Source organism: Mauremys mutica, chromosome 10 (genome assembly GCF_020497125.1).
Source record: "Mauremys mutica isolate MM-2020 ecotype Southern chromosome 10, ASM2049712v1, whole genome shotgun sequence".
Lineage (NCBI taxonomy): Eukaryota > Metazoa > Chordata > Testudines > Geoemydidae > Mauremys > Mauremys mutica.
This window is the reverse complement of record NC_059081.1, coordinates 69,155,826-69,170,011: the sequence shown is the minus strand read 5'-3', so window position 1 is coordinate 69,170,011 and position 14,186 is coordinate 69,155,826.

Below are 14,186 nucleotides of genomic sequence, written 5' to 3'. Positions count from 1 at the left end.
CATTCTCAGCTTCAGAAATGATGGAACAGGCCCCCTAGGTTCACTCCAGAGCCCGAGATCACCTGTATTCTCGCCACCCCGGGTATAGGTGCTAGAACTAGGGACACAGGGGGAGCAGCTTGAAGTGGTTTCCATCATATACGGGGCTTACAATTTGGTTCAATGGCTCTCAGTACCCCCACTATAGAAATTGTTCCAGCACCTCTGTCCCGGGAGGGCCAGGTAAGGTTAGGTGTTACTTCTCATCTGTGCATTGATGCTCTGTTCATGCCCTTGCGCCAGGAGATGTTTTGGCCAGTACGCAGAGCAATTCCAATTTTCAGGGATGTATTTTCTGCTTGCTACATGGTTGTGAATAGCAAATCTACTCTCCTTGCAAAGAACCAGAGAGGGTGGAACGGAGGTGGAGACAGACTCTAAGACTTGGATTTTCTTGCTTCCTTTTTAATTAAAGGAATGACTAGTTACTGCAGGCAACTGGAGCCTGCTTGTTCATAGAGAAAGAGGGCTCTTGTCTCTCTCAGGAAGCCTAATATAGCAATAGTGAGGAAACCACTGCCCATTAATGTAATGGCATAACCTGCATAGAGAATGAGAAGAGACAGCAAGGATTGCAGCTGGTGTAAACAAGCATCTGTCAGTGTGGACAACACTTGCAATTTTAGCACAAGTCTCATGATGACATTCGGTGTCTTTGCCTTCAAGCCTCACCTCTCGGAATCATGTAATAACGTGATAATCTGATTGGTTTTGTTTTTAAGCAAGTTTCTAGCCCTTGTGGGTATGGAGAAAAATTTGAAAACATGAGCCTTAAAAGCAGGAGAAAAACAAATTAAAATCTCGACATTTTAAAGCCAATCTTGTGATTTTGGGGGCCTGATTCGTTGGATCTCTGTTATAGCCAAAGAAATGCAGAGTAATGCCATTGTGGGTGCTAAGGAATTACACCAATGTCATTCAGAGCTGGTCTGTATACCAACTTGCACCAATATAACTAAATCTGTTTCCTATAACGGAGTGGGTTATTTTGGCACAAACCCTTCCATGGCCACTCTTATTTCTGAATCAAAGTGACTAAAGTCAAATTTTTACCAACTTAGCAAAAGCGATTTAACCCTCTTTTTTTCCTTTTTTTCTTTTTCTCTTCTTTTCTGAAACGAGTGTGTCTACACACAGTTTAGTACCAAAATAACTGAACTGGCTCGAATTATTATTGTTTTGGTGTGAATCTGTAGATCTGTAGATGGGCCCTGAGAGCTGACTCTGACCCCTCTGCATAGAAGAGGTGCCACTGCAGGCTGGAGGTAATGAAAGCATTGCACTTCCAAGTGGAAACCGCTTGGTGGGTGCACTGTGCCATTTTCAGAGCACGCGGGCTTTCCGTTCCGACCATCAGTTTCAGGACTTAAAGATGCCACATCCCCTCTCTTCCACTCCCCCCCCTCCCCGCATCAGCTGGTGAGGGAACTTGATGGGGCCAGCAGTGAAAGGGGAACAGTCCTTTAGTAGCAAGAGAGGGGGAGCCTGGAGCACTGAGCCTGGTGCAGGACCTGAAGCCTGAACCAGAGGCTGTGAACCAAAGTCAGGCCGTGTATTAAAGCGGAGACTCACAAGTTCACTGTCTGGTACGTGAACTTGGCAGTCGCTGACGGTGTTGTTAAAACACAGGCACTCCTAAGAAGTACTAGGCACCAGACATTTACGTAAGTACATTCCAGAAGGCTAGTACAGATGTATAGACAATATAGTGCAAGATAAGGTGATTTGAGAGAACAGTGAAAGGACATGTTTTGTCTGAGATATCAGGAACAAGGGGAGGTAACAAACATGTCATGAAACATGCGAGATGGTATGAAAGTTGTTTAGCCCGGTTGTTTGTCTCGGTCTGTAAATGTTGGGGTACTCCACTTTGTGTGACGGAGGGGACAGCAGAGATTCCCGCTGCTAACTGAGCTGCTCCTTGCCAAGAGGCACTCCTGTTAATGTACTTGTGCAAGGCATTAGGATTGTGCCTTGAGGGCAATAAACCTGGTCGAGTGCCTTTGTCACTGAACCATGCCTGTGGTCTTTCTCTAGGAGTAACATCAAGGTCTGCTGAATTAGCAGGCTGTGCTCTCTGCTAGTGCTGATCACACTGGAGCAACCAGGAGAGGAGCACTGAGCGGTTGTAACAGTTTAGCAGCCTTGACACCCTGCAGCAGCAACATTATTCCACCCTTCTAGAAGTCCCTGTGGTGAAGGAGGGAGATACTCACTAAGTCATAATAGGTAGTGCCTCATCCTGGGGGTCTCTGGCACCCATTGGCCGACTGGGGGAACTGACTGGCCAGCATTCCCCAGCTCCTAGAATTTAACTCTGAGTGGGGGCCATATGGAGTCTCTTTCGGCTCCGTTCCAGCAGCCATCCTACTCACACAAACAAGGACCGGGAACCTGGCCTGACAGATGATGCAGGTCTAGCTGATTGCCTCTGTAGGGGGTCAAGAAGGACTTTTTTTCTCCCATGGGCCCACTGGCAAAGGACTAGGGAGTTTCTTCCCTTCCTCACAGCCCCTTCAAGCCACAGTGGGGTAAGTAGGAATGTGGCTAGTACCATAGGCGCCGACTCTGTGGGTGCTCGGGGGCTGGAGCACCCACAGGTAAAAGTTCCTTCTTATCGCCAGTCGTTGGAACTGTGGTGTCTTGCTCAGCAAGCTCTCCACGTTTCCCTAGCTTCTATCTACTTCAGTGTTTGTTTTCCTTAGTTAGTTTAGTTAATAGTTAGTGTAGTTTTAATAGTTGGCTGTCGGAGTGGGGGGTTCCCCTCCAACCCGACCACACTCTCCCTGGGGACTCAGGGCATGCCTAAGTCCCAGGGGTTCAAACCCTGCAAGTCCTGCAACAAGCCTATAGGTGACCCCCCCGCCACGATGCTTGCTTAAAGTGTCCTGGGGAAACACATCAGGTGGATAAGTGCAGGATTTGCAAAGGGTTTCGCCTGAGAACAAAGAAGGTGCAGGACTTTAGACTGAAACAGCTCCTCATGGAGGCAGCACTTAGATCGCAACCAGCATTGGCGCAGCAGGACCCAGCATGGCTGCGTAGTGCCCCGGCAGCAGTGGAGATGGCACCGTGGGAGGACTCTGGACGAGACCCGCAGCACCGCCATTCTCCGGTGTGGAAACAGTTGGAGATGACTCTGCATCGGTCCCATTCCCTGGCACTGGAAACCAGGGAGGAGTGGTTCCTGACTTCAGGACTCAACCCCTCGGAATCAGCCAACGGAGCGCGTCCCAGGGAGGAGCCCCCAGTGCCGAAAACTTCAGAGCCGGTGCCGTTGACTTCAGTCCCTCAAGGGGGGCCATTGAGTCCGATGCAATTGGACTCACCATGTCAGGTGGTGGAGGAGGTACAACTGCCTTCCACCCCAGACACATCTGAGGCCACAAGAGACCTGATAGACAAGATGGCACCACGGTCCCTGGCCCTTCGCGCCAAGCCCCCGATGCCACAGCGTGCGGCACTGTCCTGCGGAAAGCCTGCAAAGCTCCGCCCCTCGGCACCACCAGAAACAAGATACTGCTCAGAGTCCCGGCACCGCTCAGAGTCCCGCCAATGCTTCCGTTTGCAGCCTTGATCGCCGTTGCGCAGCAGGTCCCAGTCCCAGCACAGTCCATCTTGGCACCGTTCCAGATCATCGTGCAGACCCTGCTTGTGTCACCGTTCCCCAGCCTCATGGCACCACTCCCCGACCCAACAGTGCTCAGCACTGCCCTGGCCCTCGCGGTCTAGGTCTACATCTTTGGGCTTGAAGACAGGATGTAAAGTCTTAGAGTAGGCCCGATGCAAGCCGGCGTGGGCCAGACCAGATGGGTGTGACACCATGGCCCACACAGTGGCAGGGGCCAGCCCAGTGGCCATTTTGGACCCCTTGGCCGTACCACCAGGCCCAGGGCACCCAGTCCAGGGGCTCCCCTTCGGTGGCATCCGAGGTGAGGCTCCCAGAGGCAGCAGCCAGCTGTTCCACCCCAAGGGGTGCGGAGGAGTTACCAGTGTAGCGCCCCTCTCCACCTGATTACCTCCTTTAATGGCAATCCGCTTACAGGTTCTAATGGACAGGTCTGTGTACTTTTGGATCCCACCACCCACTCAGTAGGGTGAATCTTTTTTTCTTTTTTGTTATTAAATTATTTGGCGGTGCCTCCACCCCCCTCGCTCCTTCCTGGCAGGGTCACCAGGGCAGCTTGGGCGGAAAATTCTAACTACAGAGGAATCCCCACTTACTTGCCAGATAGTTGGAGACTTCCAAGAAATAACACAACACATAAAAATATATTCAACACAACAATTATATTAAACAGGCAACAAATACAACATAACAGGGTGAAACACTATTTTTAGGGTCACCGGTGCCCACACTTAAAATACCCGTGTCTGGATGTAACAAATGTAAAACTAGTGTCCTGTTGGTACGCGTACTTTGCTGGGGCCCTTGATGACCTATACAATTCTCTGCAGAGGTTTAGCAGTGTGGCTGACTGGGTTCAGTACAGCCCAAAGGACCCACAAGTGGGAGGAGGTGGTGAATCCCTCCACAGATGTAATAAGCGGTAGATTATAAAATCCTCAAACCCTCACTCCCTGGCTTGAGGACACAGTTCAGGGAGTAGGGGGTCCCCAAAACAAATTCCCTGACTAACTAACTAAAGACAGTGCACTCACGATGATCTTCAGGGTTGAGGATGACGTTGGACTCCTCAGTCACTGCAGAGAGGCTGCTGTCTGCGGTCAGGGATCCTCCTCAGGCAGGAGTCAGGCTGCGTTGGTCCCAGGATTTCCCCTCACCTCAGGGCTCAAGGTGTCGGTTATACAACTACCCTCATGTCCAAACTGTAACCTCCTAGCCCAGCCTCCAGTCACACACTCCGCAGGCAGCAGCCCTGGACTAGCAGCGCTGACCATGTGGGGACTGGTCTCACCAGGGGAGCTGGAGGCGAACCCAGCCTGGCTGGGGAAATTTCTCAGCAAACGTAACAATTGGGAATCATCCGTGGGGAAGGAAAACCCAGTTCCCCCTCTGGCCTCCTTGTCTTCCTCTCCGGATGAGGCTGTGGTGGGCATCTCCACCTCTGGGCCTCCCCCTATAGACAGCCATGCCCACCAGGAACTCCTACACCAGGTGGCAGAAAATATGAACCTGCAGGCTGAGTAGGTGGTAGAGTCCGAGGGCCCTATGATGGATATCCTGGCACTGGAGGGACCATCTGGGGTTGCTCTACCACTCATGAAAATTATCCAGGCCAATGCAAAGACCATTTATCAGACTCCGGCCTTCATCTCTCCCACTGCCAAAGGGGTGGAGAAGAATCATCCCCCTAATGGGTACAAATACCTATTCACACACCCACAGCCCTGTTCCCTGGTGGCGGCTGTAGTGAATGAGAAGGAGAGGTGGGAACAGCAAGCCCCAGTGCCTAAGTCCAAGGACACCAAGCGCCTGGATTTATTCAGCTGCAAAGTATACACCACAAGGGGCTTGCAACTCGGGATTGCCAATCAGCAGGCAATCCTGAGTAGATACAACTTCAACTCCTGAAAGTCGATGCTGACCTTTAAGGAACTGATACCAGCAGAGTCCAAAGAGGAGTTTGGGGCTATTGTTGAGGAGGGCAAGGCAGTGGCACAAACCAATTTATAGGCCTCACTGGATGCTGTGGACTCGGCAGCGTGCACCTTGTCCTTGTGGCTGCAGGCCTCGGGGCTCCCTCCCAAGGTTCAACAAACTATGCAGGACCTGCCTTTCAATGGGGTGGGTCTGTTTGGACTCCAGGCTGCATAGCCTAAAGGATTCCAGGGCTACAATGAAATCCTTGGGTATGCACACCCCGGCAACCCAATGAAAGCCCTTTAAGCCCCAACCGCAGCAACAGCGGACATATCCTCCTCGGCTGCGGCAGGATCCCTACAGACGCAGGGGCAGAAATGGCAGGTGCAAGCCCTCCCATCCTCTGTCTGGGCAGGACCAAGGCCCGACTAAACCTTTGTTGGGCTCAAAGCAGTCATTTTGAAGGTGCACTCGAGGACGGAGCTCCTGTCTCAGCATCGGATCCTTCCCGTGTTTTCTGAATCGTCTATCCCACTTCTACCGTGCTTGGTCCCAAATAACATTGCACCGCTGGGTGCTCCGCATGGTAGAAGTGGGATATTCTCTCCAGTTCTGCCCAGCCTCTGGCCCGGGAGGCTCGCCCCTGGCCCCTCCCCTACTGTTCCCCCTCCCCCGCAGCCTCAGCTCGCTCGCTCCGCGGCCGGCGCAATGCTCTGGGCGGTGGGGCTGTGAGCTCCTGGGGCAGCGCATCTGCAGAGCCTGGCCTGACCTGGTCTCTGTGCTGCATGGTGGCCGCAGAGACGGCGGCGGCAGCAGCATGGCCCGGCTCTAGCCGGGCGGTGCAGCTGTAACGCCACCAGCCACCGGTGCTCCAGGCAGCGCAGTAAGGGGGCAGGGAGCGGGGGGGTTGGATAGAGGGCAGGGGAGTTTAGGGTGATTAGATGGGATGAAGAAAATATTGGGACACAGGGTGGGGGGAGTAAAAAAACAAAACAAAATGGAGTCCGGCCAGTGGGGGCGGAGTCCCACCGGCAGAACAAAACAAACAAACAAAAAAATCAGGAGTGCGAAATATCAGGACAAATTGTGTCCCAAAAAAACATCGATCGGGACACAGGACAAACGCCAAAAAATCTGGACAGTCCTGATTTTTATCGGGACCTCTGGTCACCTTAGGGGAGTTCAGGGTGGTGGTTAGGGTGGAGGTATGGATAGGGGTTGGGGTGGTCGGGGGGAAACAGGGGGTTGAATGGGGGCAGGGATCCTGGGGGGCAGTCAGGGGACAGGGAAAAGGGGTGGTTGGACGGGGCAAGGGTCCGAGGGGGCAATCAGGAAGGAGAGGAGGGATTGGATGGGGTCCGGGGCAGTCAGGGGACAGGGAGCGGGGGCATGTGGATGGGGCAGGAGTCTTGTGGGGGGCTGTCAGGAATGAAAGGAGAGGTTGGATGAGGCTGCGGGGGGCAGTCGGGGAGAAGGGGTGGTTGGATGGGGCAGGGGTTCTGGAGGGGATCGTCAGGGAATGGGGGGGTTGGATGGGGCAGGAGTCCCGGGGGAGCCGATGGGAGGTGGGGGCCGGGCCATGACACCCCCCCCCGGCCGTTCATACAATTTACAAAACTCAATTCAGCCCTCAGGCCAAAAAGTTTGCTCTCCCCTGCTTTCAACTGTTACACCCCAACACAGGAAACCATTAGGGCTCAGCTACTGCAAAGCATCATAGCTCCTTTGACATGAGAGGAGCTGTGTCGATTTACATCAGCTGAGAACGCGGTGCTCTCTCTCTTCACCTTGTCATTTAGGCCCAGCCCCTCAAAGGTAGGCTCCTAACTACAGAAAGCTTCTAATAGCTGCAATGCCAATCAACACGAGTTTATGGAAAATAGATCCTCTCAAACTAACTTGATATCTTCTTATCTTGTGAGATTACAAGTTGGGTGATAAGTAATAGTGTTGATGTAACATAGCTGTTGCAACACTTTGTTGTTGCGGTCACGTTGAAGCCTTCTGTAAGGCGTTTGACTTGGTCCTGCATGACATTCTGATTAAAAAACTAGCAAGATATAAAATGTACATGGCGCACATTAAATGGATTAAAAACTGGCAAATCGATAGGTCTCCAAATGTAATTGTAAATGGGAAATCGTCATTGAATGGGTGGTCCCTCAGGGATCAGTTCTTAACTCTATGCTATTTAACTTTTTTTTTTTAATTAATGACCTGAAAGAAAACATAAAATCATCACTGAAAGTTTGCAGATGACCCAAAAACGGGGGAATAGTAAGTAATGAAAAGCACAGGTCACTGATTCAGAGCAATCTGGATAGCTGTGTAAGCTGGATGCAAGCAAACAATATCCATTTTTAATATGTCTAAATGTATACAGCTAGGACCAGAGAATGCAGGCCATGCTACAGGATGGGGGACTCTATCCTGGGAAGCAGTGACTGCAAAAGATTTAGGGGTTGTGGTACATAATCAGCTGCCCATGAGCTCCCAGTGTGACACTGTGTCAAAATAGGCAAATGTAATAAACAAGGGAATCTTAAGTAGGAGTTATTTTACCTCTTTGGCACTGGTGCGACCGCTGCTGGAATACCATTTTCAGTTCTGGTGTCCACAATTCCAGAAGGATGTTGATAAATTGGAGATGGTTCAGAGAAGAGCCCTGAGAATGATTAAAGGATTAGAAAACATGCACTATAGTGATAGATTCAAGGAGCTCCATCTATTTAGCCTAACAAAGAGACGGTTATGTGGTGACTTGATTACAGTCTGTAAGTATCTACACGAGGAACAACAATTTTAAACAATGGGCTCTTCAATCTAGCAGAGAAAGGTAAAACATGATCCAAGGGCTGGAAGTTGAAGTTAGACAAATTCACACTGGAAATAAGGTGTAAAAATGAGAGTAATTAACCATTGGAACAATGGATTTTCCATCACTGACCATTTTAAAATCAAGATTGCATTGTGTTTCTGAAAGATCGGCTGCAGGAATTATTTTGGTGCAGTTCTCTGGCCTGTGTAATGCAAGATGTTAGCTAAAAAGATCATCACAATGGCCCCTTCTGGCATTGGAATCTACGGATCATCGGGTAGTGTTTGATGTATCGGGGATTGATTTATCGCGTCTCATCTGGACGCGATAAATCGATCTGCTAATCGACGCCCGTACTCCACCTCGGCAGCAGGAGTAAGCGGGGTCGATGGGGGAGCCGTGGCAGTCGACTCGCTGCTGTGAGGACAGCCAGGTAAGTCGAATTAAGATACTTTGACTTCAGCTATGTGAAATAGCTACGCCAGGGGTAGGCAACCTATGGCACGTGTGCCGAAGGCGGCACGCAAGCTGATTTTCAGTGGCACTCACACTGCCTGGGTCCTGGCCACCGGTCCGGGGGGCTCTGCATTTTAATTTAATTTTAAATGAAGCTTCTTAAACATTTTAAAAACCTTATTTACTTTACATACAACAATAGTTTAGTTCTATATTATAGACTTATAGAAAGAGACCTTCTAAAAACGTTAAAGTGTATTACTGGCACGCGAAACCTTAAATTAGAGTGAATAAATGAAGACTCGACACACCACTTCTGAAAGGTTGCCGACCCCTGAGCTACGCGAATAGCTACATGAACGAACCCTGCTAGTGTAGCCCAGGCCTAAGATTCTGTGGTCAGGAGCCTAAGCATCCTTGAGGATCTGAGCTTTAGAGGTCACAGTCATCCAGGTGCCACTAGAGGGCACTATTTAACAAGTATATCAGACCACAGAAAGTCTTGCATTGAATTTTGTGTCTGGAGAGCCGACAGCCAGACAAATATAGCAGCTGAGGCACCGGACAGACACGTCCTAGGGCACATTTTACAGGAAAAGCTGCTTAACGTTCATATACTTGGCCTCAGAGTAGCTGTGAACTGTGAGCAGTTCAGTCCCACCCATCCGTGTCATATCCGCCCCTGAACAAATTAGATCTCAGATGTTTCTTTGTAGACTTGTAGCCCTTTTCATCACAGAGTCTCAAAGCATTTTGCCAAGTGTTCTGCTTAACAATGGCAATTGCATTTTCTCGTGTGTTACTAAACGCCATTGCAATGTTGGGATGAAATTGTTTTACAGAGTATTTGGGGCCTAGTCCTGTATTTCTTGAGCATCCAAATCTCTCTCTATCTTAAAGGGGAGTTTTGGGTGCTCACATGCAGAATCTAACCCTTTACCGGAGCCAGCAGCACAGGCCAGGTAAACACTAGGAATCCTTTGCAACTTTCAGCAAAGAATCTCTAGTGGGGTTCTAGCTATGTCAGCAAAACTCTTTTACCTATATAGCTTGTTCCTCTTGAGAGGGCTGAAATAAACTTTGTTGGTGAAAGTGCAATAAGCCAACTGAATCTACACTAGGGGCTTTTGCCAGCACAGCTATGTCACCTGGGATCACGACTTCACATGCCCCTGACTGACATAGCTAAGCTGGCAGAAACTTGTCAGGGGGAGCTGGCCATAGGCGCCAACTCCGTGTGTGCTCAGCATCCACCGGCAGCTCCCCATGACCCCGCCCTGCCACCCTGCTCCAGCTCGCCTCCACTTCTGCCTCCTCTGTGAGTGCGCCACCACGTCCTACTGCTTCCCCCTCCCTCCCAGCGCTTGGGCCACAAAACAGCTGATTTGTGGGACTGAGGGGGAGGAGGGGATTTGGGGAAGGGATCCAATAGGGGCAAGGAAGGGGCGGAGTTAGGGCGGGGACCTTGGGGATGGGGTTGGAATGGGGGTGGGGCCAGGGGTGGGGGGGCGCGGGCACCCACTGGCGCCGAAGAAAGTTGGCACCTATGGAGCTGGCCATTAGCGGAGTTAGAGGTGAGACCTTCTGGTGCAGAGGTCTAAGCTGAGGGTCTTACAGTCCAGCTGTAGTTCTTCCCTTTGTTTTTTGTTTACCTTCACCATTTTTTAAATTCTTCCCCCATCACAGGATGGAAATTGGATGGAAAAAATGCTTACTTCTAATGTATATGGGCGTCTGGAAACCTACTGAAAGGTTAAAATAAATTACTAGATTATAAAAGCCTTTCTCCTACTGCAGGAACCTATTCCCAATAATCTCCTAGTATCCCTGGTACTTCTGCTGGTTTGCTGGGTGACCTTGGGCAAGTCACTTTGCTGCCCCAGGTCTCAGTTTCCCCATCTGTAAAATGGTACTAATGATATTGACCTTCCATTGTTAAGTGCTTTGAAATCTATCAGTGAAAAAGTGTTAGATATTTATTACTCTGGTGTTCAGTCTATTTGGCGATAGGACACTGGACTGGGATTTAGGAGACTCGGCTTTCATTCTGGGTTCCACCCCAATTTGGCTTTTGGGTCTGTGTGACGTTGGGAGAGTCACTTCACCTGTTTGCACTCTCTTTCCCCTCCCTCCCTTTGTCTATCTACATAGTAAGCTCTTTGGGGCAGGGACTGCCTCTTCCTTTGTGTATGTACGGTGCCCAGCCCCGTAGGGCCTCTACTGTTACTGTAATTCATAGTAATGAGAATGGTCAGAATTCTTAGCTGTTTGTAACCAGACTTTCTAACGTTTAGGCTTTTAAAAGCTGAGAGTGTGACACTGTTTTGGAAGTGTTAGCTGGATTCCATGGAAACACACTGTCAGCCGTAGCATCTCTTAACTAGCTTTTTGTTTGAGTTAGATTTTAGCTTCAATAACCACACCCGGCTGAGCACTGTTTATGCTACTTACTTGGCCAAGTATGAGCTTCTGTATTCAGGCAAAAACTCATTGTGCGAGTTCAAACAGGAACAGGTTATGTTGACCACACTGCTGAGTTTGGACTCTCCCAACTTCGAACAATACCCTAATGTACTAGCTGCATCTTAGCTGCCCAGATTCACACTGGATCACTTTCACCCTAGTGCATCTAATGTGGGAAGTTTCCATGGGCTGAAGAGGAAGAGTGTTTTCCTCAGATAACTCAAAGGCCATCCAGGAGCTGCCTTGCTCATGTTGCTGGCTTGGTGGTGCAGGTGAGGTAGAGGTGGACTGAGCCAACTTTCCAGAGTCTTTTCATGTGGTCCCTGTAACCCCTGCCACTGAGAAGGTCGAAGTTTCAGAAGCAGGGGCTAGATCCCTCAGGCTCACGAAGTGAACTGGGGATCCTTGGTCTCCTTCCCCCCACAGGGTCTGGAGGGTTTAAAATTCATGGGACTGCGACCAGCTGAATGGCCAGGCCAGGCCAGCATCAGGGAGAACACACAGGGAGTCAGTCCTCCGTGATCAAGGACCAGGAGAGCAAAGTAGGCTGCTGCCAAGGTGGGGCTGAGCAGGGCTGTACTTCCCCTGTCAACGCCAAATCCCTGCCTGCTCTACTCGCTGCTGGCCTGGAAACCCAGCTAGCTGCAGCCCAGTGCCTTACCTCATGCCCCCCGATAACCTCATCACACCACCCCAGGGGGACGCATCCCACAGTTTGAAAACCAGTGCTCTAAAGTATCTGGTACTGGCTGCTATCCAGCATAGAATAGCAGAGTAGGCAGATCACTGCTCGGATCTGATATGGCAATTCCTATGTTCCTGCAGCAGTACCATCAAACCTAAGGCTTCAAAAAAATCATGATTCAGGCCCTCCCTGCCCCCAAATCATATGAGCGGCTTTACAAAACCCCCACAAAATTTAAAAAAAGAAACAAAGCTTGGGCTGTCTCTTCTTATCAAGCTAATGAAGAGAGGGACAGGAACCACGTGGTTTTTGGTTTCCCTACTAAAACATGTGCATGGAACTTGTATCACAACATGTCATCACTAGATTAGATTATTATGAGCATGTCACCGCCACGCTAATGGCTGGTTCCTTTAACAACCAAGGTGCCCTGGTTTCACACAGCTCAGAGGACTATGTTGGCAACTTGCCAGGAGCTCAGGGACCGCATCTAGTTTATATAAAATGCCCCAGGCTGTAGCCACCCCCATCTTTAATATGATGCTACCTACATTTCCTAGCATGCACTGCTCCATCTTCTCCAATCTTTTGGTTGGAATGAGAGGCAACTTTACATGTAGAGATCTTCATGAACCACCTCCATTTCTCAGGAATTAGGGCCTTGTGGTCTATATTTTACCCAAGGGCTACTTCAAAGGGAGAGGATTGTTTCTATGGCAAAACTTGGATACACGTGATCCACACCAGAGAAGGCAATTTATTACTTTGTTTCCAAGTTCTATTTCCGGCTGAAATCGTCAAGGATTTGGAAGCCACAGTCTCCAGAAATGTTGTCAATTACCATCAAAATGTGCAAAACAACCTAGTGCCCAAACAGATTTTCATTTATTTATTTATTTATTTATTAATGATCGCAAGAGAGTCTGAAACCTCCATGACTTTAAGATTAAGCTGGATAAGTTTATGGAGGGGATGGTATGATAGGATAATGGGTTTAGTCAATAGGTCAATAACGTGCCACACTGGTAATTAGTACAAAGGGTCAATGTTGGGATATTGTTAGCCTTTTCCAGAGGGTCTGGCTGGAGAGTCTTGCCCGCATGCTCGGGGTTCAGCTGATCGCCATATTTGGGGTCAGGAAGGAATTTTCCTCCAGGGTAGATTGGCAGTGGCCCTGGAAGTTTTTCGCTTTCCTCCGAAGCATGGGGCAGGGGTCGCTTGCTGGTGGATTATCTGCTACTTGAAGTCTTTAAATCATGATTTGGAGCATTCAACAGCAGAGTCAAGGGAGAGAATTAGTTCAGGAGTGGGTGGATCGGCTTATGTGGCCTGCATCTTGCAGGAGGTCAGACTAGATGATCATAATGGTCCCTTCTGATCTTGAATTCTATGATTCTATGAAATGACAGCCAAGCAGTTAATAGTATCTGACGTGGATTTGGAAAGCTATCCCATGTGCTAAAGCAGGTTTTCAAAAGTCCTGCCCCAAAAGCTAGTGGTGAGGCATGATACGTTGCAGGGGCTAAGAGTGAGAACGTTTTGTGATGGGTTCTGTATCTCTGTCATGCTTCTCACTGGGCAAACAGCCACCTTTACTCTCATGTTTCTTCCAGGGGGACCCTGGAAGCCAGGCTCTGTTCTTTGAGCCAGTTCGCCTCATCTCTTCAGACAGAAGGTGTTGCAGAGGCTCTGTAAGAGATCATAGGCATAGAAACAGTCTCGTTAGCTGCAGGAGCTGGAGTAATTCTGTTTTATCCAACCCAAGACTATAGGAGTGATAACCTAGTCGTTTTATAACACAGAAGGTAGAATGAGTCATCCAGTGCCAGTAAAGTAGGTAGGAATGAAGATACCTCAGGGAGAAACCATCATCTGCTCTATTTATTATCTACAGCAACTTTTATAATTGAAAAAAATATTAAAAATTATTTTGGGGAGTTTTTAATTAGTTGCAATCAGCCATTAATGTGTCTCATCCTTTGGGGTGATGCAGCATTGGCGCTAGTGGCTGCACAAAAAGAGGCCCTCATGGATAAAGCTGTCCTTCTGTCCCCTCCAATTGCCCTTATTCACTGCCGCTATTCCTATTCTGTATAAAAACTACCATAGCGATGAATCTGGGCTGTGCAGCGAATGACCTGTAGGATTCTCGCTGCATTTGCTGAAAAAGGGAACAAAGC